Here is a 23,037-nt window from a genome sequence, read left to right on the forward strand (position 1 = left end):
TTCTGAATTTTCCATTCACATATTGTACTGAACACTCCCAACACAAAGTTGACATAGGTAAAGGAGGGAGAGAAAGTCACAAGGGAGAGAGCCCTCTTACAAATTAAGACATATCTAGTCATTGGGAAGGGAGTCCTTCCTCCACTCCATTCCCACCACCATCCCAAGCCTCACCATGGAGTAACCGATTATCTCCACTTTCTCCTTAAAAAAAAAAAAAAAAAAACCAACAAAAAGGGTCTCACTACATTGCCCAGGCTGGTCTTGAACTCCTGGCCTCAAATAATTCTGCTTCAGCCTCCCAATGGGCTGGGTACAGGCATGAGCTATCATGCCTGGCGTCTGACACTTTGTTTACTGTTAATAGGATCTATGAATACTATAGTGAAAGGCACAAGAAAGAAGAAAGACAACAAACTGGTTAAAAATAAGAAGTGCAAAATTACCTAACTGAATAAAATTCACTGCTCTATCATGGACATATTAAGACTCCATGTGTCTTAAAAATGAAATCAGATTTCCAAATATTCAAAAGAACTTACAAATTCTATCAAACTTACAGATATGTTTATGGGACTACTTCCCCTGGTTAGACTGAGAGAAATAGGAATCATTTATCCAAATTCTTCACATCACATTGATTAATGAATGCTTTCATTTATCTAACCAGTATCTATCCAGTGAGGCTGTGAGCAAGTCACAATGTTAGGCTCAGGATGGGGGTTGGGGAGAGAATTGCTCAGAAACTTTACAGTCTGATGAATGCTAGTGATTTCTTAGGATCTTGATTTGATGTTATCAAAATCTATCTACATTTTTAAAGAATTCCATATCACCTAAGGGACCTCAGGAAACCAAAGGCATGCATACTATAGATCCTCTATATTTTCTAATTCTTCTATTCCTTTGGAAAAAGCTGTCTATAGAGAAAGATCTTATTTATTACTGGTCAATTTCCAAAAGGTTTTGAGGTAGCAGCAAAGGGTCTCCAGCTATGAGCTGAAAAAAGGAAAACAACACAAGTGCAGTTAAAAAAAAAAAAAAAAAAAACCCCTACATAACCAGACAATATACCAAGGCTACATCTGTCCCTGGAAAAAACTCAGTATTCCTGTAGGAAATCACCCTGCCATTCGAAAGCTTTGTTAAATACAGTCAGGCAGCAAAGCCTAGGCATTAAATCAGTAGGGCTGGTTTGTTGATTATTAATGGATTAAATTCAGGAAGACATCATGTCCTCTAGGAAGGCCCCATCTACCCCTTGCCTATGTATCACCCTACTTTTTAATCCAGGCTTTATCTATATTGGGAAAAATTGTTCCCAGTTACCACTTCCCTGGTACCTTAGTGGTGCTGAGAAAAGCTCCCTGCACGGAGGAGCAAGGTAACACCCTACTATGTGATGCAGCATCGGTGGGGTGGGGTAGGTGAGGAGAACCACTTTGGGGGCTATTTTTGGGACTCCTCATGGACAAAACAGATCCTTTGCAGGTCAAGAAAAATAAATAAATGGTGTTGGGGGATGGGAAAAGATAGACACATGAAGAAACATTAGAAGGATTCTCTGATTTTATTTGAATGCATGTTTTCTTATTGCCTCTAAATCCAGAATGAGTTTTTGTAGGCTAGCTGGCTCTTCAGTTCTCCAGTAATGAACATGAGATGGAATACTAGCCAGTTTAGTTAATCATTGATTTTAATGAATATTCATTGTGCACCTGCTGTGTGCCAGGCTGAGAAACAGTGGTGAACAAGCCAAGAAGGTCCTCTTCTGGGGTGGGGTGGGAAGATAAACATTCCAAGAGCCAGCATCCTGATCATCTCGATATGCCCTTGACTGATGTATTCAACATTTTATTTGTTGGTGTGTTCTTGGCCTCCCATCCACATACTCTACTTATATAGGACATGACAATAGGCCACTTATTCTCAACTCCCTGGACACTTAGTCTCAGCCATGTTGTACTTGCTCTTCTTAATCATCCTCATGGTCTCGCTTTCTGTCTCATTCACTCCTATGTGTTGTCTGCAACAGAAGCACAATGAACAGTTTTTAGGATTTAACCAAGATCTGAGGCCTGAGGTTCTAACCCCGGCCTTTTCATTTTCATAGACTTCCTGGCTCAACCATACCCCTTACTTTGCCCAAGCTTTGCTATAAGCTCTCAGCTCTTATACACGCCTCTCCCAGTGTTGACTTGTATATACACTCTCCTGCACCTGCTCTCACAACTGACCAATAGGTGACTTGCAGCACATGTACCCATGCTGAGAAATGTCAGTGTCTGACTTCCTCTTTGCCTGTAAGCCTTGGTAGGAGTGATGCCCATCTACCACGCTCCAAAAAATCTCAGTCCTATTGAAATTATTCTCATGTAAACAACTGTCCTCTTTAAAAACCAGAGTAATAAGTTATTAGAGACTTGGATTTAAACACCTTAGGAATGGTGAAGTTGTAGAAGACAAAGCCCCTAACCCCTATACTTGGGCATGTACTAGTTGGAACAAGTTTGAGATTGTACCTTGAGTTGGAACATTTGTGAAGCACTGCCCTGTCACAACTCTAATTTGTTATTACCACCTGCAGATACTGTTTAGGCATCATATATTACTCTAATAATTACTACTACCTGCATATAAGGTCATTTTACCCTAAGGTAAAAGTAAATAGTTGACAATGATTGATGAGCAATCCTGGGTAGTGTTCTTTAAGAGATAAGACCAGAGTGGCAAAGATTTCCTGCCTAGCAACCCCTCCCTTTTATGAACAGGTATTGTGACTTGTCTTGGGTTTCACTTCCTACTCCCTTCCTTCTATTCTCCACTCAATAATTTAGGACATTTACCAGTCTGCAAGAGAGTTTGAGGGGGAAACACTGTCCTAAAGGGCTATAAATGAAATCAAAGGCATGGTCTCTGGGGAGCTTCTGTATGTCAAAGAGAATCAGATCCTCTGGGTACTTTGATCTACTGGGAAGATCAGACAGATTCATGAAGTAGACAAAAGTCATGTAAAGCCACATAACAAACAAATGCAAATTGAAACGAAACCCCCAGTATGACTATAAATTCTAGAGATACTTGAAATAGAGATGTAATACATAGATGACAGTAAAAGAAGACTTGCTGGAAACAGAATCCTCTCAAGATTGTGGGTATGGTGCCTCTTGGCAGTCTGCACCAGCACAGCTGCCAGAAAAGAGGAAATCTGGCCAGGGATGCTAGGGAAAAAAAAATCCAATGTCTGTGACAAGCTGTCAGACAGTCATTAGCATTCCCCTGACTGCAGAGGAGCTCAAATTTGAAGGTCTCGCCTGATCAAACACATTTTCTGAGTAATGAAGTATTGAGCCAATCCTTGGAATAAAAAGCCTGTAAGTCTCCTTGGAAATACACCACCATTTGGAACACGTTCATCTCCTGCTTGTGGGCATATCCCCTCTGGGTCCATTTGCTTTCTAAATTTCAGCTATTAACATGGAAAGAAATGATTTGCTGTATCTAAGGTGGAACTAACATCTGATCCATGTTCGGTCTTCCAAACAGGGTAATAAAGGTGTTGGTAGTTCTGATGTAATAAATAGTACTTAAGTTGACCTAATACATTTCTGAATAAGAAACTATTGTAATTGTAAAACAGGTAGTTTAAATAGGATTGATCATTTTTTCCTGTGGATAAATTTACCTACTGATATATTATGCATATGTTTTAAATGCAGTTGCTTTTTATTCAAAGAACAGAAATACCACTTTTTTCCACTTGTCCAAATTTTAGAAAGCTTATTCATATCGCATATTAATGTTAACAAATATATACTCAGATTTCCTAAATGAAGTCACTGGAAAAATGTCTGAAGTATACTTGTTGCACTATGAAAAATAAACACTAAATTGACCTAAGGTAAGTTGCATCTATGAAACAGCATGATTCAAGGATGAGAACATTGGGCTGCTGCCCATTCTTAGATTCTCAGGAGTCAGTAATTAATTCCCCATAACTCATCTTGGGTGTATATCCTTAGGATTTGCTTGGATAACAAAGAGTTTTTTAAGAAACCTGATGAGTGAACAGCATTGTTGGAGGTGTTAGTTCCTTATTCAGCTAATAACTTGGCTTCTAAGGGGTTACACCCAAACCCCAAGAGCTGTAAGAAGAATTGAATTAGTGGCTATAAGACTGTGATTGCTGGGGTGTGTATATCCTTGGACTTAAAGTCATAGAGGATTATAACATAGCAATTCCTCCCCAAACAGATGTAAGTTCCTGAAAACACCCAGTGAAGTACTATTTAAGGCTGAAGAACTTAAAACCATACACAAAGAAATAGAAAACACTTGACAGACTCAGGTTATAAGTAAATTTTAAATCTCTAATGTTTTAAGGTTTACTAAAATACAACAACAAAGATAGAACCCCAAATAGAAATTATGTTAATATTATTTTACATAAATAAGTGATTTATAGTTAATTTCCATTTTTCATTCTTTTGCTGGAAATTTAACTGGAAATCCCTGCATCATTTCAGTAAGAGGTATCTAGTTTCATTTTTAAAATGTCGTGGCTCAAGCTTTCATGAGAAATCATGCGTCGTCCCCCTTTCAGCTCCTTCTGTCCTTAGTCATGCTGTTTTCTTCATCGTGGCTGCAAGATAGCTACCGCATCTGTCAGCATCAGGACCACTCACCAGACAGGAATTAGGAGAAAGAGCAGAGGGGAATAGCAACATGCTTTTCTTTCTGAGGCTTTGTCCCCTGTTGTGGAAGGAAAGCCTCTAGAACCCTATTCACCTGCATCTCATTGGTGTCACATCTGCCCCTTAGCCAAAGGGGGGGGGGGGGCGTCTAGGAAGTTAAATATTTTTAACTGATAAAATTTCTGCCCTAAACAAATAAGTATTTTGTTATTTCAGAAGAAAAGGAAAAAGGAATCCCATAGATAACTAGCCATATTTGCTGCAAATCTTTTTCTGAATTTGTAACTCAGGTTGTTGACACCCATCACTTACTTCCCAGCATCCCAGCTCTTCAGTACTTCTCTTTGCTCATATATCCTCACATGCTTTGGTTATTAGGCCTTAGGTTATTTTACATTATCTTCTTTTATCTTTTCAGTATTCCATTACACATATCTCTATTCCTTTCCTGCCAACTTTCTCTGCTTCCTTTTGTCTATGACTAATGTGTTGTTTTTCTTTTTTTCTAAGTACCCCTGATAGCAGCTGCTGTTAATCCAAAATTCTTTTGTTAACCAAAAACATACCCAGAAATAAATTCATGTACACCCATTAGATATTTTATATCTAGTAAGTTTTATATCCATAAAATGTGTTTGAGTTTCCTAGGAGTTCCTCCCAAGGGGGTGGCACTCAGACAGGTCTTTGGTTATGGATGGACGGCCATGAGCTCAGGTGACCCAGGCGACTGGGCCAAAGAGGCAGAGTCCTTGCGGAAAACAGGAAGGTCTAAGTGTAGGGTCTCTGAGACTGGTAGGAGCCGAGGCAGTGTGGACATTGGAAAAGGGTTGTATGAGGGACTTGTCTTTGCAGCATTAGTAAACATGCTGCAGTACTTGATTTCTTGATAAAATTGTGAAAAAACGTATATGCATCCAATACGGAATCTACTTTAAGTGCTTGTTGGAAGTAAGAAGGGGTGGGTGGCTGAGATACTGAAGTAGACTGACCTAGACACGATGAGAAAAGGAGGCATCAAGTCAGCAGAGGGGAGCCTCCCAGACATCTGCACAGCTCGGGCAGTGTGGGAGAACTCCAGATGTCTTTGTTCCCAAGAAGCAAGCTCACACACCCTGCTGGACCCCTTGGGACCTGGGGATGAAACTGTGTGAGACAGACTTTCTTCTCAGGAGAAGCAGACATCTGGTAGAAAAACTACCTTTGAATCTAGACAATCTTTCTAAGTGCTCAACTCTAACCAATGCACACTTTAACAAAATGCTATACATGTAAGGATTTTCCACACTACCTACTTTTATGAAAATGAATCTGGTGCCCATTGGAATGTGAGAAGATGTAATAACTGGACAACAACAAGGACAGTAATGAGGGAGGAAGGCTGAGATGTCGGGTGCAGGCCCCAACGTTTTTGAGCTAGACTAATTGCCAAAGAAGAGGGAAAAGGAGCTGCTGTTGACAAATGGACGTACAGGACTGCCAGCTGGAAGAACACTGGAGGGAAGGGATGACACTGAGCCAATGTATTGAATATCGACATGCTGAGCCTTCAAGATCAAATATCTCATGAGAAAATGCCTGCTTGGAATGATTCTATGTTCAACATGTGCTCTTACAATTTAGACAGAGTTACTACATTTGTTTTATATTGACAGTGATTATACAGTGCCCTAGCTTTTCCAGTTGCCTCGTAACACGTATAGTTGATCAAAACCTACAAGACATGGTTTAAAATGAGAGGTAAATGAAAGCTTGCATTAGGTTTTGGTTACATTTAGATCAGGGCAGTGGGCTTTGTGTTGAGTTGCTGCTATAGGAACGGAACTTAAGTACCAGATCTTTGGAAAGCTGTGCTGAGTTTGAATTTTGAACTCTGGTCCTAATCATATGGCAGTTGCATCATTTTTTTCCCCAAACTAGAGCTAGACTAATTGCCAGTGAAGAAGGAAAAGGAGCTGCCGTTGGCAAATGGATGTACAGGACTGCCAGCTAGAAGAACACTGGAGGGAAGGGATGACACTGAGCTAATGTATTGAATGTTGACATGCTGAGCATCATGTAAGCATCATGGACATAATGATGAGAGAATATACTTTTTAACTAATTATAATTATAGAGTAAAAACACAACTAGAGTTTATTACAACCCTGAATTAATAACACATTAAAGTTACTGCCATATAAAAATAATATCTACTCCTTTAGCTTTTGTTCCAAGATATTCAAGAAATAAGGACATTTCCCTTGGAAATAACTATATTCATGTCAACATCAATTTCTAGTCCTTATTTTGATGTGTAAAAGTGAGAAAAATCTAAAATCACATAATCTTCACTGCTCTCTTTGCCATTTGTAGAAAATGCTAGGCAAGTTCTCAGAAATTCCCAAGACTTTCTTGTTAAAATATATTCACTGACTTGTAATTAAGTAAAAATAATTTATATAGAAGACAATCATGGATAGAATTGAAATTTTTGAAAATCAGTATCCTTCATTTTTGTTTTTTTCTACATGAAATGTCTAGTGGAAAAAAATCCATAAAAATGAGTCACTCAATTGTTGCAAAGTATGTTGTCATATCAGTTGCAATGGTCATTTTTTTCATTTGGTTAAAACAGTTTCTCTAAGAAAAGGAAAATTATTTCAATGTGCTTTCCCCCCCACTAAAATTTTCTTATAAAAGCAAATAATTTCTCTCTGGTCACACCATGTTCTTATTAGATCAATATTTAGATGAATTAGTTGTGTTCATTTTCATGTTTGAATATAGCTACTTCATATGCTAGGTAAAGGATAAACTTTCTATTTTTTAAAATTGTCAACTATGGCATTATTTGGTTGTAAATAAGCAGACTTTAATGGTTTTCAAAAACAAATACAATAGTTACCAATTTAACTTATACCACAATTGAGATATGCTCCTTTATTTTTATCTATAAATGTTGTGAACTTCTCTCTGAAATCTCTAGTAGTGGGGGGGAAAATCTCTAACTTTTAGCCCTATCTGGGTGAAATCTTGTTCCAATTAGTAAGTAATCTCTTCAAATAATACTCAGATCTTGGAGAAAGGCAGAAAAAGAACCTTCCACATTTTTTATCTTGAGTATCCCCACTGATGCTTCCCTAAGACGGCTTCTGTGGATCTGGGGGGACAGGTGTGGTTTTTATGCATCTTCTGGGTGGTGGACCTAATCCACCTGGTTGGTACTCACCCAGCTGGCACCTGTGGTTGAATTCTGTGGCTGCTGCAGCATGCAGAGTGTCCATGAAGTCCCTGCCTGCAGGCTGTGGATTATCTTCATGCTCCCCTCTATTCTCCACACAAGCCTTAGCATTCTTCACATTCTTCCAGACCTCTTCTTCAATGCTGATGGTTGGGAATCATTAACGCAGTCCTTGAGAAGAAATCGTTCTTTCTTTGCTCTTCATGTGGTTAGAGCTTGGGCTCATCTGGGATAGGGTGGGGGTGGGAAGACTTTGTGGCCACTCAGTCATCTCATCTCTCCTTGACTGATTCAGCCCCATCCTGGTTCCTCGGGGGCTACAGACACTTCTAATCCTGGGCCTGGTGACCCACTCTGTAATGCTCTCTACAGGGCACCCCACTGCCACTACAACAACCCCCACTGGGCTACTCCCCACCAGAGACTCAGCAGAAGCAGGATCCTATATAAATACCACAGAGCCACATGGGGCAACCACAATCTTCTCCTGACCTACTATACTGCCAAGGGACACGGATTCTCTCTGGGTGGTGCAGAACAGCCTATGAGGCCGTCTCCCCCAGTCCCAAGGGAAGAACTAGGACAAGAGCAGCCCTACCCATCCCTAATTCTGCATTTTCCTCAGTCCTCTAAGCTGGGTGGGGCAGGGGTGGGGTAAGGTGGGTGGTGCTTGGAACACACATCATCTCTGTACTTGGCTTTCCTAGTTCTTTTCCATTCTGCTTCCTTCTTCCACTATCCTTTAGGGGAAAAAACGGGTGGGTTGTCTATTTTGTAATGTCATATCTTCTGCCATGTAGCAGCAGGTCTTGAAGCTTTGCTGTCATAGGGAGCAAAGGTTTCTTCTCTAGCCCACAGGAGAATTCCATAAGCTGGATTCTCCAGGCTTGGACTGTGTTATGTTAAAGAGGAGACAGAGTATTTGGGAAATCTCTCAAGGAAATAGTCTGACTTGAAAGTCTTTTTTTTTTTTTTTTTTTTCTGCATAATCTTATTTTTTAATGCCAGAATCGGAAAAATATAGTAGTTTTGCATTCTTTCTTTCTTCAATTAGATGGACACCCAAGACAACTTAAGGGAAGACTACCCTCTCAGAAGGATGAAAGAGAGAAGTGCTTCAGTAATTTTCATAATTTTATCTAGTTGCAAAATAAACATGTTGCGGTGGGAAGCCACCTCATTTCTATATGGAAATGGATGTGCCAGCTTACCAATTCCTTTAAAAAAAATCATGGAAGAGGCAAAGTTTTGGATCTTTTTCTTGGTGGAGTTTTTGTTACCTTATAAAGAAGATAGAACATTGTTTGTTTTTGCAGGCAAACTTCTTGCAGCAAGTGCACAATAGTGCATTATACAAATAGCTACTCATTTTTATTTCTTTTTATTTTATTTTGTATTCTAGGCAGCAAAGCTTGATGTTTTACCACGCATAGCAGGAAGTACCCTCAGTAAGAACTGATCCACACACATGAAGTGTTAGCTAATGTTTCAAAAAGAAATCTTGAATGAGATTGGACACATTGATTCCTTTCATAGCTAACTGAAGCAGTTCACAAGAGAAGAATTGATATACACTCTCTCCCTTAGATACTGCAAAAATAACAACAGCTGACTACAGCCATTACTATCACTTGGCGCATCAAGCTGAATACCTAAAGGGGAATAGGTTTTGCATTCTCTATAACTTGCTTCTAGATATCCTGGTTTTTCACTTAAATTTTAAAACAGATCTCATAATTAAATAACATGCTGACGCTTGTTTGATACATCCCCTTTCAATGCAATTAAAGAAAAAATTTCAGTGCCACCAAATTCACTGGTCACAGGGGCCACTTTTGCTAGGCATATGAATTTTCCACTTGATCAGATGTTGGTATCCAGAGTTTTTCAAGTCACACAAACTCACATGTCCTCAGTGCTTGGCTACGATCAAATCCCTCCCTTGTGTGTTCATGATAACAAGTATATCTTCTCACATGAAAAATTTAACGGGCCAGGCGCGGTGGCTCACACCTGTAATCCCAGCACTTTGGGAGGGCAAGGCCGGTGGATCACGAGGCCAGGAGTTCAAGACCAGCCTGACCAACATGGTGAAACCCGTCTCTACTAAAAATACAAAGATCAGCCGGGCATGGTGGTGCGTGCCTGTAATCCCAGCTACTCAGGAGGCTGAGGCAGTAGAATCACTTGCACCCAGGAGGCGGAGGTTGCAGTGAGCAAAGATCATGCCACTGCACTCCAGCCTGGGTGACACAGCGAGGCTCCGTCTCAAAAAAAATTTTTTTTTTAATACCAGAGTTTCAGTGTTTGAAGTAACAAGGTGCACAGTTCATTCGCACTGCAGTCGGTGCGTTCCATCCCTACTCGCCAATGTAAGAGTGAAGCTGGAAACACCACAGGAGTTATTGGGGAATAAGAGGCCATCAGTCCCCACAGTGTAAGGAGCCTTCTGGGATCTTGCAGTTGCCACTGGTTGAACACCCCCCTCATATGTTCAAAGCCTTGTGCTGTAGACTATGGACAGCTCTGCATGAAGCACACAGCTGGGTTTCCCCATCAAGGAGCAAAGAAGCCCCTAGTTCTCTGAGACTCACCATCTATATAGTGTGAGAAATAAAACAAAACTTGTGGTCGGGAAATAGAATAATGCTATATTTTCCCATAAATTCTTCCAAAAGTGAATTGTCAATTGCAACTCAGCAGGAAAAATGTCAGTATTAGTGTTGGGCAAGGGACCAATTCAGATTCAATAAAAAATCTTCAATTCATTGTAAGACATTTCCTCTAAGGTAATAACTAGTCCTTTTCATGTTGGAACAGTTATAGAAACTGAATTCTGATTACTTTGTTTTGTTTTTTAGTTTATAAAAATTTTGCCTTAAGCAACACCTGTTTGGTGAATCTGGAAAAACCAGTCTTTTATTTATTTATATATTTAGTGAAATGACAATTCTTTTTGCAAAACATTAAACTGGGGTATGAAGATAAAGGGTAAAAAAAAAAAAAACAAAACCCAAAAAACCATGTTCTTTGATGCATTGTTATAGTGAATGCATATTAAATCTCTCTATATTAGTGACTGTGCAGTATGTAATATATAATATCAGTTACACATCTCCATCTGAAGGAAATTAAATCCTAATAATACAACAGGAACCCACAAAGTTCACTTTTTCCTTTTAAATGGCAGAATGTTGTTCGTTGAGAGTAAATAGCTGCTTCTCTGTTCCATTTACTCTTCATAGAACAGATGTGTCTGAGGCTGGTTTTAAAGAAGAGTGTATCAAGCATTGTTGGGAATAAACTTGGGGAAAAGTGCACAGGAATAAATTTGGAGAGAGCTGCTTCACCCTGTGACCTTTACAGAAGTATGTCACTGTTCTGTGGTTTGGGTTTTGTCTGAGAAAATGAGCTAGCGATATATCCCAGGTGCCTCACAAGACACACATTCCTAAAGTATAAGGGGCCTTCTGTGATCTTGTAGTTGACATTGGTTGAATACTCCCTATGTTCAAAGCATTGTGCTCCAGGCTATGGGTAGGCCAATGAACAAAAGGGATGCAGCTACTCTCTTTAGGGAGCCCACACACAACTTTCTATGCATGGAATCACTTCCAAAATGAGACCTATCAGAGATGACTCAGGGTTATGGTGAAGGTAAAAGACACACTAAATGGGAAATCTGGAAGCTTCTTTAGACAAACAGATTGTGTCTCTCTATATATCTAGATTATTAAAGTGTGTTCTGATACAGAGTTAACATATTTCTGAAAAGTTGTGTAAATTGGTTGTGGTGAGCATTTTCAGAAACCCCTGACCTCCCATCTCATCCTTTGTTTTTTGAAATTAATGTGAAAAATGAGCACTATCTTGGCTTTCCTTTCTTTCTCCCATTTCTCCCCATACACCTATTATTTCTGATTTATTTGTAAAATAAGTATGTGCTTTAAAGATTTTTTTTTTCTTAACAAAAAGCTTGTAGACATGTTTTCTTCAGGTTATTTTCTTAGTTATTATTTTCTGCTATGTCTAATACCAACATTGCTATAGGGAGTGTGTAAAAAGGGAGGAATGCGGGTGTTTTTCTATTTGTTTTTAGTACCATAGAATGGAAAAAACATGGACCAGTTAGAAGCAGCTTCATCACTATCTGTGTAGGTGACCTTAGAATACGGGTGACTTAGACTTCAGTGCACAAAGAATTGGATTGTTGTTAATGCAAATAACCCAGTCTTCAACACCAGAAAGTCTTTCTTGCATTTAAAAGTAGTCCTGTACACAGTTAGAAATGCTTTTAGCTGCAAGTAGTAAAACAGTAAATAATAATATCTCACAGAATAAATCTCTTAATAATGGTTCTAGGGTTGATGCACCTCAACAATGTCATCAGGGTCCCCGGTTCTTTCTTTTTGTCCTACCTTCTCAACATTTTAGCATTTCATCCAGTCATCTCAACTTATGGCCACAGATAACTGCTGCTCCCAGTGACACAGTCTCTCACATGCTCAAGGAATGGCACCAGAGAGCTCTCCTGTGTACTTTTATCTTTTTTTCAGAAGCAAAAGCTTTCTCAAGAACTCCCCACTCCTGGCGGAGTCTCCTTATATGTTTTTGGCTGATTCTAGCTGCAAAGAGATGGAAATGTATTAGGGTTCTTCAGAGAAACAGTAGGATGCAGATATGTAAAATGAAAATAAGATTTAATATGATAAATTGGCCATGCAGTTATGAAGGTTAAGAAGTAAGTCCCACAATCTGCCATCTGCAGAAAGCTGGTGGTGGTGTTACCAGAAAGGGGTCCTGATCCAGACCCCAAGAGAGTGTTCTTGGATCTCCCACAAGAAAGAATTTGAGGCAAGTCCATAGAGTAAAGTGAAAGCAAGTTTATTAAAGTAAAGAAATAAAGAATGGCTACTCCATAGGCAGAGCTGCTGCAAGGGCTGCTCAGCTGCTTATACTTATTGTTGCTTCTTGATTATATGCTAAACAAGGGAGGGATTATTCATGAGTTTTCCGGGAAAGGGGTGGGCAATTCCCAGAATTGAGGGTTCCTCCCCTTTTTAGACAATATAGGGTAAATTCCTGACATTGCCATGGCATCTATAAACTGTCATGTCTCTGGTAGGAGTGTCTTTTAGCATGCTAATGCATTATAATTAGTGTAAAATGAGCAGTGAGGACGACCAGAGGCCACTCTCATCGCCACCTTGGTATGGGTGGGTTTTGCCTAGTTTCTTTACTGAGACCTGTTTTATCAGCAAGATCTTTATGACCTGTATCTTGTGCCTACCTCTTATCTTATCCTGTGACTTAGAATGCCTAACCTCCTGGAAATGCAGCCCAGCAGGTCTCAGCCTTATTTTACTTAGCCCTTATGCAAGATGGAGTCACTCTGGTTCAAATGCCTCTGACAGTATAATTCAGTCCAAGTCCAAAAGATTGAGAACCAGGGGAGTTGATGGTGCAAATCCCAGTCTAAGGACTAGAGATGACGAGATGACCCAGGTCAGGAGATGAGGCAGGAAAAAGAAGGCAAATTCCTCCTTCCTCCACCTTTTGTTCTATTGAGCCCCTCAACAGATTAGATGATGCCTACCCATGTCGGGGGGGACAATCTACTGAGTCTGTTGATTCAAATGCTTGTGTTATTTGGGAACACTTTCACAGACACACTTGGAAATAATGTTTAATCTGGGAACCCCATGACCAGTCAAGTTGCTCCATGAAATTAACCTTCACAGGACAGTATTGGGAAAGAGAAATGTGATAACATGACTAGAGCTGAAAATTGAGACAACCATGGTTTTTATCCCCTTTGGCCAGGCATGTGGCCATCTGAGCACACCTGAGGTCCTGTTGTAAGTGAGGTAGTAGAGGATAGTTGTTAGGGACACAACATCAGTGGCTACCACCACCCTGAGGGCATCTGATGCTGGTGTCCATTAACCACACTTTAAACCACTGGTTGCCAAACATCTGGGTTATATCAGAATCATCCAGGAGCTTTAATAAGTGCAAGAGGTCTGGGCCTCCCTGATTCAGTGGGTCAGGGTTGAGGCCTCAGAATTATGACTTTCTAAAAGCTCATTAGCTTAAAAACAAAACAAAGCAAAACAAAACTCAGGTGATTCGGTGATTCTGGTGCACAGCTAGGATTGAGAACTTACTGGACCAATCATTTCATTTCTCCGAATAGCAGTTAGAAGCCCACGGAGATAACATTGGGATAATAATAGTGTTTGTCACAGAGGGCAGGTGTGAGGTAGAAATGGTTCGGTATACATAAAGTTGAAGCTCAAGCCAGCACATAATAGTTTTGGATCTCAGTCTGCCTTCCCCTTATGCCAGATGCCAGATGGTTTTAGAGGCAGATTCCAGTTTCTTCCAAAGAAAGTGTTTTTCAAAAATAGTGACAAGTAGACTTGTTTGTCTTGGCTACTGTACTAGTTCCCTATTGCTGCAGCAACAAATTACCACAAACTTAGCAGCTTAAAATGACACCAGTTTATCATCTCACACTTTTGTAAGTTACAACTCCAGGCAGGATAGGTTGGGTTCTATACTCAGAGTCTCACAAGCCAAAATTGAAGTATTGTTGGGCTTTTCCTTGGAGGCTTGGGTAAGAATCCACTTCCAAGCTCATTGAGAATATTGGCAGAATTCCATCCTTGTGGTTTTAAGACTGAAGTCCCTGTTTTCTTTCTGGATGTCAGCTGGGGTCCTCTCTCTGCTCCTAGAGGCCATCCACATTCCTTCTCATATGGTCCTCTCGATCTTCAAAGCAGCAACTCTTTAACTTCCTCTTCTGCCCCTCTTTGGAAAAGCTGATTTTATAGGCTTATGTGATTACACTAGGCCCATGCAGGCCATCTCCTTATTCTAAGGTTAATTGTACCTTATAATATAATCATGGAAGTGATATCTCAATCTTCACAGGTTCTGGGGATTAGGATGGGACATCCCTGAGGGCATTTTCAGAAATTCTGCCTACCATAGCTGTTTGTCCACTTTCCTGTTCAGCACCCTTTTCCCCCAGTGGCTCTCATCCAGCCTTCAATCTTATCAGCTGGTAATTACCAATCTCCAGGTGAAGTGTTAGTGCATATCATGTCTTTCACTGCAGCTCTATGTAGGTGTAATCATATCCTATGTTGGACAAAAACCAAGGTGCAGGAATGATGGCAATTTCACTTGCTGCATTTGTGGGTCCCATGGACATAGAGGAATAGCAGGCTGACCTGACCTCGAGAGGTTCGGGGCCTCAGGTATTCAAGCCTAGGATTTCAGTTACACACAAAATGAAAAACAGCAAGAGGAGACGGGTGAGTGACACTGACAGGTAAGCACTTCTGGAGTTCAGAAGTTGTCATGAATAAAGATGATTTCAGAGCAGATGGGTCTGAGAAATCTTTCCACGGCCACTCCAGTCACACTGCACTGGCAGCCACCTACTTCCCTCCTTCCTAAGCTCAATTCTCCTTTTCACAGAAGCCCAAATTGGTGCTGGCAGATCTGAAATTACTGTTTTGGAGCAAGGAATACCTTGTAGTTGTCCAGATAATTTTTTGGGAGTTCTTAGGCCAATGTTATTTTAGTCTGCTTTTCAATCTTCAAATTGGAATATTTTTTAAATGCTGAAAATCAAGCCAGGCACGCTGGCTTATGCCTGTAAGCCCAGCATGTTGGGAGGCTGAGGCAGGAGGATTGTTTGAGCTCAGGAGTTTGAGACTAGCCTGGGCAACATAGGAGACCTCGTGTCTACAAAAAAAACTTTTCAAATGCTGGGCACGGTGGCACATGCTTGTGGTCCCAGCTGCTCAGGAGGCTGAGGTGGGAGAATCTCTTGAGCCCAGGAGTTTGAGACTGCTATGAGCCATGATTATGCCACTGCACTGCAGCCTGGGTGACATAGTGAGACCCTGTCTCAAAATAGAATTAGAAAAAAGAAAAACAACCAAACAAAAATCAAAGCACAAAGAAATCTACTGGAAATGGGAGAGTCTGGGATAATCCTGAAAAACCAAAATGAAAAAAATTACAGGTTTGAAGACAGAAGCTGTAGATGAGCTTCATGGTCACTTTTTTTTTTTAAACTGTCATTCTATAGGGAACACTGTGGTATGTGGGCCAGTCCCCACTTCAAGTTTGAGGCACCCATTCTTCAGCTGCTGGGAGTGTTGGCAGGTGATGACCCTCAGCTGAGGTCTTCTCAGGGAATTAAGAGGAGTTGGAGAGAGCCGTCTTGTCCAAGGTCATGGCTCCTTCCTGGGCACTCCTCCTCCAATGACTGGTAAATATTGGGGTAGCAAGGACAGACTCAAGTAGAACAAGACTGAAGGGCTATCCTGGCTGCACAGTTTCCCTGAGGAACTGGCTTAGGCCTTTGCTAGGACTGCTTAATGGTCCAGCTTCTCCCTCTACCCAATTCTGCTCCCTCCATTTTCCCATAGGCGTCAATGTCAAAGGTACTACGGGGTATCCAAAGTTTTGGCTTCCCTGGGCCACAATGGAACAATTGTCTTGGGCCACACATAAAATACACTAACACTAACGATAGCTGATGAGCTTAAAAAAAGAATTTTTTTTTAAAGAAAGTTGACAAATTTGTGTCGGGCCACATTGAAAGCTGTCCTGGGCCACATGCAGCCCGCAGGCTGTGGGTCGGACACACTTGGGTCCTACCACCTTCCTGTATGCTCATCTGTGGCTAGCAATAGAGTTGAACAAGTCTCATCAACCTTGAGTATAGATTGTTTGCTAGAGGCCTTCAACACATGTGCCTGTTTGTGTCCACGCGCACATGTCTGTTTTCATATTAAATTGGTAATAAATGGGCAAATGATCTAACAGTTTAAAATATGATTGGAAAGTAAATTGTTTAGATTTTAGAATCCCATCACAAACTTCAATTTTTCTTTTTTAAGTGTCAGTTTCATCCCCGCAAAAAAAAATTCCAAAAGTGAACAATTGAAAGGTGAAAATTAAATTTCAGAGAGGCCTTAAGTATGTGAAATTCATTTTGTTCAATGATGCACTAGAGGTATCTGCATTTGAGCACAGTCATGATGAGGGGTATATTGTGAGCCATAGTTAGTTATCCAGGATATGGCATTTACAAAATAATGGCATTGTGTCAAAGTTCAAATGAATACCATTTAAGAATGCCTCACTATCTTTGGAAAAATGGCTCAAGGAAATTATTCCTCACAAATCCATCTTAGTTCTCCTGAGGAGTGGTTGGTTGGGGTAGAGGGGAATGTGACCTAGAGAGGTAGCTCTGATGAAGTGCTATTCCTCAGGTTGTAACTCGGCCCTTCTGTAGAGCAGCAGGTGCCCTGACTCACTGACCTCCAGTGGGGATCTTTTAAAGTGTTAATTTGACTGAAACTGACATGCTGATGCTAAGCTAGTATTAGAAAACTTCCCAATAGAAAAATATATAGTATGTAAGAATAGGACAAGGTGGAATCAGTCTGGATATTAAGACATGTGAGATTCACATATGTAAGTATCCACTTGTTTCATGTCCCAAGATATCCAATTCTGTAGATATTTTCTAGGTCTTCTGATACCTTTGGTTTTCATGGAAGTTGGGATAGTTTGAAAAGAGCACTCCTTAACTAACCTTAAACAGTTTAGGGCATCAGGTGCTCCTGAATGTGGTGGGAAACTAATAAAGCCAGTTGTGCATGAGAGGTGAGTGGAAGGTTCTGATTTCCTGTGATATTACATCTTGGGTAAAATGTATCTTGGAGACCAGGCCACCTTTGTAAAATCAACAAATTGGCCACAAGATTAAAAATTATGACTCAGGAGTCATGAACCCAGAGGTTACAAGATTACTAACCTCCCCAATTGCTCCTATAGATAACATTACTATTATAAAACCTAAGATTGGTGCTTGAGATACTTTTTAGACCCTGCATTCTGATGGATCAGCTGGCACCACCCAGACTGGTAAACTGACTCATCTGGTCTTATGGCCCCTACCCAGGAACCAACTCATGTCTGCCAAACTGTCTTTAAAAAACCCTAGCCTCCACATTTTGGGGGAGGCTGATTTAAATAATAGTAAAATTCTGGTCTCCTATTTAACTGGCTCTATGCATATTAAAATCTTTCTCTATTGCACTTCCCTGTCTTTAAAAATTGGCTGTATCTGGGCAGCAGGCAAGATGAACTGTCTACAGTCTCATTTGATTCCTTAAGGATAATTCTTTGCTAAACTCTTTGCAGAGACTTCTTTACCTCACTATGATGTTGGTCAGCAGAAGGTCGGTTGGGTTCTTAGATTTTCAGTTGTGCATTGCCACCATGTGGGGCAGCACAGATTTTATGCCTTCCATAAGGTGTAATAGATTCATTCATCCTATTCAAAAGGCTACTGACATATTCCTGCCAAAGATAGAATTCAACCAAAAATAACTAGAAAATGTAACTGAGTACCAAAAAAATAAGACAATAGACCTAGACCAATAGGGGATCTTGATAATGTGACTATCCAACATGGATTCTATAATGATTATGCTTAAAATGTTTAAGGAAATAAAAATTAAGATTGAGAACATTGGCAAATACCTGGAAATATAAAAAATAACCAAATGGAAATTCTAGAATTGAAAAATTTGATAAATGGAATTAAGAACTCAATAGATGGGCTTAATAGAGAACAAATACTACCAATAAAACTTCTTTACTTTTTTGAGACAAGAGTCTTGCTCTGTTGCCCAGGCTGGGGTGCAGTGGCACAATCTTGGCTTACTGTGATCTCCACCTCCCAGGTTCAACTGATTAGCATGCCTCAGCTACTCAAGTAGCTGGGATTACAGCTATATACCAACACACCTGGCTAATTTTTTAATTTTTAGTAGAGATGAGGTTTCATCATGTTACCCAGGTTGGTCTCAAACCTTGGGCTCAAGGGATCCACCCACCTCGGTTTCCCAAAGTGCTGGGATTACAGGCGTGAGCCACTGCGCTTGGCTGCCACAAAACTTTTCATTACAGAAGTTACTGAGTGACCTCCCCCAAACTGTACAAATTACCACATAAAGCTTAGCCTCCAAACGGCAAGCTCATTCGCCCTGGACAGTTCATGGCTTTATCTTTGGTGAATGGGCATTTGTTGTCTCTGAGATATGTTCTTTACTTCCAAGTCCTTATCCTTAATTAGTCATTTTGGATTGATATGTCTGAAAAGTATCATCAGCTCTCTGTAATAGTTAAGTTGGAGGAGCCATCTCTATACACTGAGTTCCTGGGGGCAGGATTATATCTTTTCCTCTCAGCAATCCTAGGACCAGCAAAATACCTGGGGGCAAAAATAGTCATTCCTATGAATGTAAGAATAGGACTTGAAGAGTAGAAGGAAAGTGAGGGAAGGGCTAATGACAAAGACTTCAAAAAAAAACAAACCCTGGGTCAGAGCCTGGACTAAGCAACACTTCAAAGTTGCTTCTCCTGTCAAAGCAGTTTCTTCTGTCTGTGCTTCCCCTAGTTCCTCACCACACCCTCAGTCTGGCTAGTCCTCCCTTCATGACAGATTAGAAGATCCTTACTGAAAGATATGGTGTTTATTCTCTGTGAGAGTAATATGTAATAGTAAGTGGGAGATTTCACTCAAGACCTGACTGGTGGTGATGGAGTAGGGGGTTGGTCTTTTTCCACTTCTCTAATGGTAATGTTTTCTCCCAATTCACTTGCATGCTTACAGCAAGCTTAAGTGTACACCTAAATTTTATTCAATGGAAATTATGGGGAAACGCAACATGCAATTTAAGTAAGTAACTCTTTGGTTACTTTGACACAACAAAAATACTGAAGCAGAAAAAAAAGGGATGAACCAAGTTGCTGACCTCTTCCTGCAAGCAATGTAGTGAGGCAGAAAATGGGATCAATGTACTTGTGTTCCCTCAAGATATATCTCCCTTCTCCATCCAAACTGTTGAACTAAATGAAGAGTGAGGTTCCTGAGAAATGAGTTTTTCCCTGTTTTGTTAATGGGGGAGGCTAATATTCCTAAAAGATAGCTCTAAAATGTTGTCAAAACAGTCAAGAGTTAACAGCAATTGCCCATGTCTCTAGAAGCCTGATTGTTACTTGTCAAATTGCTTCTGGTGTTCTTTCCCATATGAAAGAGTGGGGTGACTGACTGGCTGTTACGGCAATAGGGGATTTTATGTGTTTTACCACACCTCAGCCTCCTGGGTGTGATTTTGATTTATATTAAAGCTGACAAAATGAATCAAATGCTTGCTGACCTTGTGTACAGAGAATAGCTTGGGTTGGATCTTAAGAGAAATTATCTGTTGGAGAGGTGAAAGAGAAAGTTACCATGAACACTGCTGATTTTAATACATCATGCCATAGGATGAAGTTAATTTTTAGCTCCCTTGAGAGGAAACAACTACCATCCTGCCGCACAGTAGAGTCTGGAGAAAAACAGTGTCAGTTGAAAGGAAACCTCTACTTTCTTTAATTTCATTAAAAAATAATCTCATTGATGCCAACAACTGTGCTTCTGGGTAAAGTCGCTGGTTCACATTTTCAGTTTCAATTTCCCTTGCTTCTCTTGCTTCAGTTCAGTAGCAACAGGAAGTTTGGGTAATTCTATATCATTTAGATGTGAAGAGGAAGAAGGAAAACCCTTTATAAACACATCCTGATGAGTGTCAGAAAATTCTATGCAGACGTGGAGTAATCAAAGAGCAAATTCAGAAAATATTCTTTAAGTTTAGAATTTGTAGACTACTGAATTATAAATTTATACTGATTAATACATAGCAAAGGTTACATTAATATAGTAAATCATGAACTTATATTACCTTGAGGTGACTGACCCTATAATGAGGTCACTTATAAATTGATTTTATGAGCACATAACACTTCATCTCTTTCCACCCTCTAAGTCTGTATATTATTAAAATGCAAGAAGACTAGATTTGATGTGTTTTGAAAACTTCAGACGCAGGTTGAGTTCCACCACTCAGTTCTGCTTCACTTGTTCTTACTCCAAGTCACTCAACCTCTGAACACGTTTTTCATTTGGTCAATTTATTTGAGCATTTGTCCAAGTAGCCTGAGGTGGGTCTAAGTATAAGACATGAAATAGCTTAACATTGCAAAGACTGTCAGACTTTCAGATAGAAAAAACACTGTTTACTTAAGCATCTCAGAAATAGCTGGTCACGTCTAAGTTAGGGTTCCTAAGAAAATACAGGTGATTTCACTTAGTATTTCCCCCATTCCTTTCCCCCTTCCATTTCCGAAATAAAGATCGATTTGGAAGGAGCTAGTTTTAAAAAGGAACATATGAGGAAATTTTTGTAAAGTAACATTCTGTTAGGTTTCCAGGCTGATTCGTTTAACAAGCTGACCACAGCCCTAAGACAGTCTTGAAACCTTTAGTGCAGGGAGACAAAAAAGGAACAGGGCTGAGCCTGATGCAGCCTCATTTGGGTTTGGTTTTTGCTGCCCTACTTGTAAAAACAATACAGACGGCCGGGCGCGGTGGCTCACGCCTGTAGTCCCAGCACTTTGGGAGGCCGAGGCGGGCGGATCACGTGGTCAGGAGATCAAGACCATCCTGGCTAACATGGTGAAACTCCATCTCTACTAAAAATACAAAAAAATTAGCCGGGTGTGGTGGCGGGCGCCTGTAGTCCCAGCTACTCGGGAGGCTGAGGCAGGGGAATGGTGTGAACCCAGGAGGCGGAGCTTGTAGTGAGCCAAGATCATGCCACTGCACTCCAGCTTGGGCAACAGAACGAGACTTCATCTCAAAAAAACAAAAACAAAAACAAACAAAAAGTACAGACTGTGAAATAGACAGTCGTCCCTCAGTATCCTTGGGGTACTGGTTCCAGGACCCCCTCTGATATCAAAACTCATGGATGTTTAAATCTTTTTTTTTTTTTTTTTTTGTTGAGACGGAGTCTAGCTCTGTCGCCCAGGCTGGAGTGCAGTGGCCGGATCTCAGCTCACTGCAAGCTCCGCCTCCCGGGTTCACGCCATTCTCCTGCCTCAGACTCCCGAGTAGCTGGGACTACAGGCGCCCGCCACCTCGCCCGGCTAGTTTTTTGTATTTTTAGTAGAGACGGAGTTTCACCATGTTAGCCAGGATGGTCTCAATCTCCTGACCTCGTGATCCGCCCGTCTGGGCCTCCCAAAGTGCTGGGATTACAGGCTTGAGCCACCGCGCCCGGCCGGATGTTTAAATCTCTTATATAAAATGGTATAGTATTTGCATATAACCTATGCTTATCCTCTTGCATACTTTAAATCATCTCTATAATACCTAATATAATGTGAATGCTATGTAAATAACCATTATACTGTATTTATATTTTTGTCATATTTTTTATTGAATATTTTTGATGCACCATTGGCTGAATTCATGGATGTGGAACCCATAGACATGAAGGGCCTGATACCATTAGGCAATTTTCTTATTGGGCCACAAATCCAAAATCCAGACCACATTTCTCTGAGTAAAGATGTCATTTCCTCTGAAAAGACTAAATGTTTTCACTGTCAGTTTCCCAGAGGAGAGGTTGGTTCAGCAGGAATTTTGGGAGGAGGGTGTTGAGAGTGTTAGACTCAGGTGAGGGGAAACCTTCCTCATTTCTTTTAGTGCAGATGTCAATTTGGCTCCCATTCTAAAGAAGTGCTGATAACTGAAGGTTTCTAGTGGGGTAGCTGAACTACCTATGGTGACCTGGAAACAGGTAGCAAAGAAGGCAGAGCACTAGCCTGGTAAGGGTTGAAAGGATTCCACTGGGGCTTGGCCGCTCTCATAAAGTACTATCTGGACCCTTTCTTTCATTATTCGGGAACAGTCAGGAAAGTCTGGTCTGTACTGTGGGCAACAAAGAGGAAGGTAAGTCTTTTCCCCAGGGTCAAACAAGATGATAGAAGTCACCAGCAGAAGATGGTAGTGCCTACTGAAGCAGCAAGTTAACTGGAGTCACTGTCCCTAGGAGGCAGCCCAGGAATTGGCAAGAGGGCAACCCATTTCTGGGTACACATGACACTGTACCCTTGGAACCTCTGAGGATCATGAGGGGAATATTTTAAGGGTGGCTATTTCTGCCAATAATGCTGGAAAGGATTCGTGGCACAATG

At 40.6% G+C, this 23,037-nt stretch overlaps 1 long non-coding RNA gene across 1 annotated transcript; it reads right to left on the reverse strand.

Annotated features, from left to right (window-relative positions):
* Window positions 1-1,553: 1,553 nt before the first annotated feature.
* Window positions 1,554-20,474, reverse strand: LOC111551063. The gene is made up of 3 exons (XR_002734261.1): window positions 20,175-20,474; window positions 12,333-12,539; window positions 1,554-2,026 (listed from the first exon to the last, which is right to left on the reverse strand). It is a non-coding gene; the product is annotated as an uncharacterized LOC111551063 (long non-coding RNA).
* Between the last annotated feature and the right edge of the window lie 2,563 nt (window positions 20,475-23,037).

Source organism: Piliocolobus tephrosceles, chromosome 8 (genome assembly GCF_002776525.5).
Source record: "Piliocolobus tephrosceles isolate RC106 chromosome 8, ASM277652v3, whole genome shotgun sequence".
Taxonomy (NCBI): Eukaryota; Metazoa; Chordata; class Mammalia; order Primates; family Cercopithecidae; genus Piliocolobus; species Piliocolobus tephrosceles.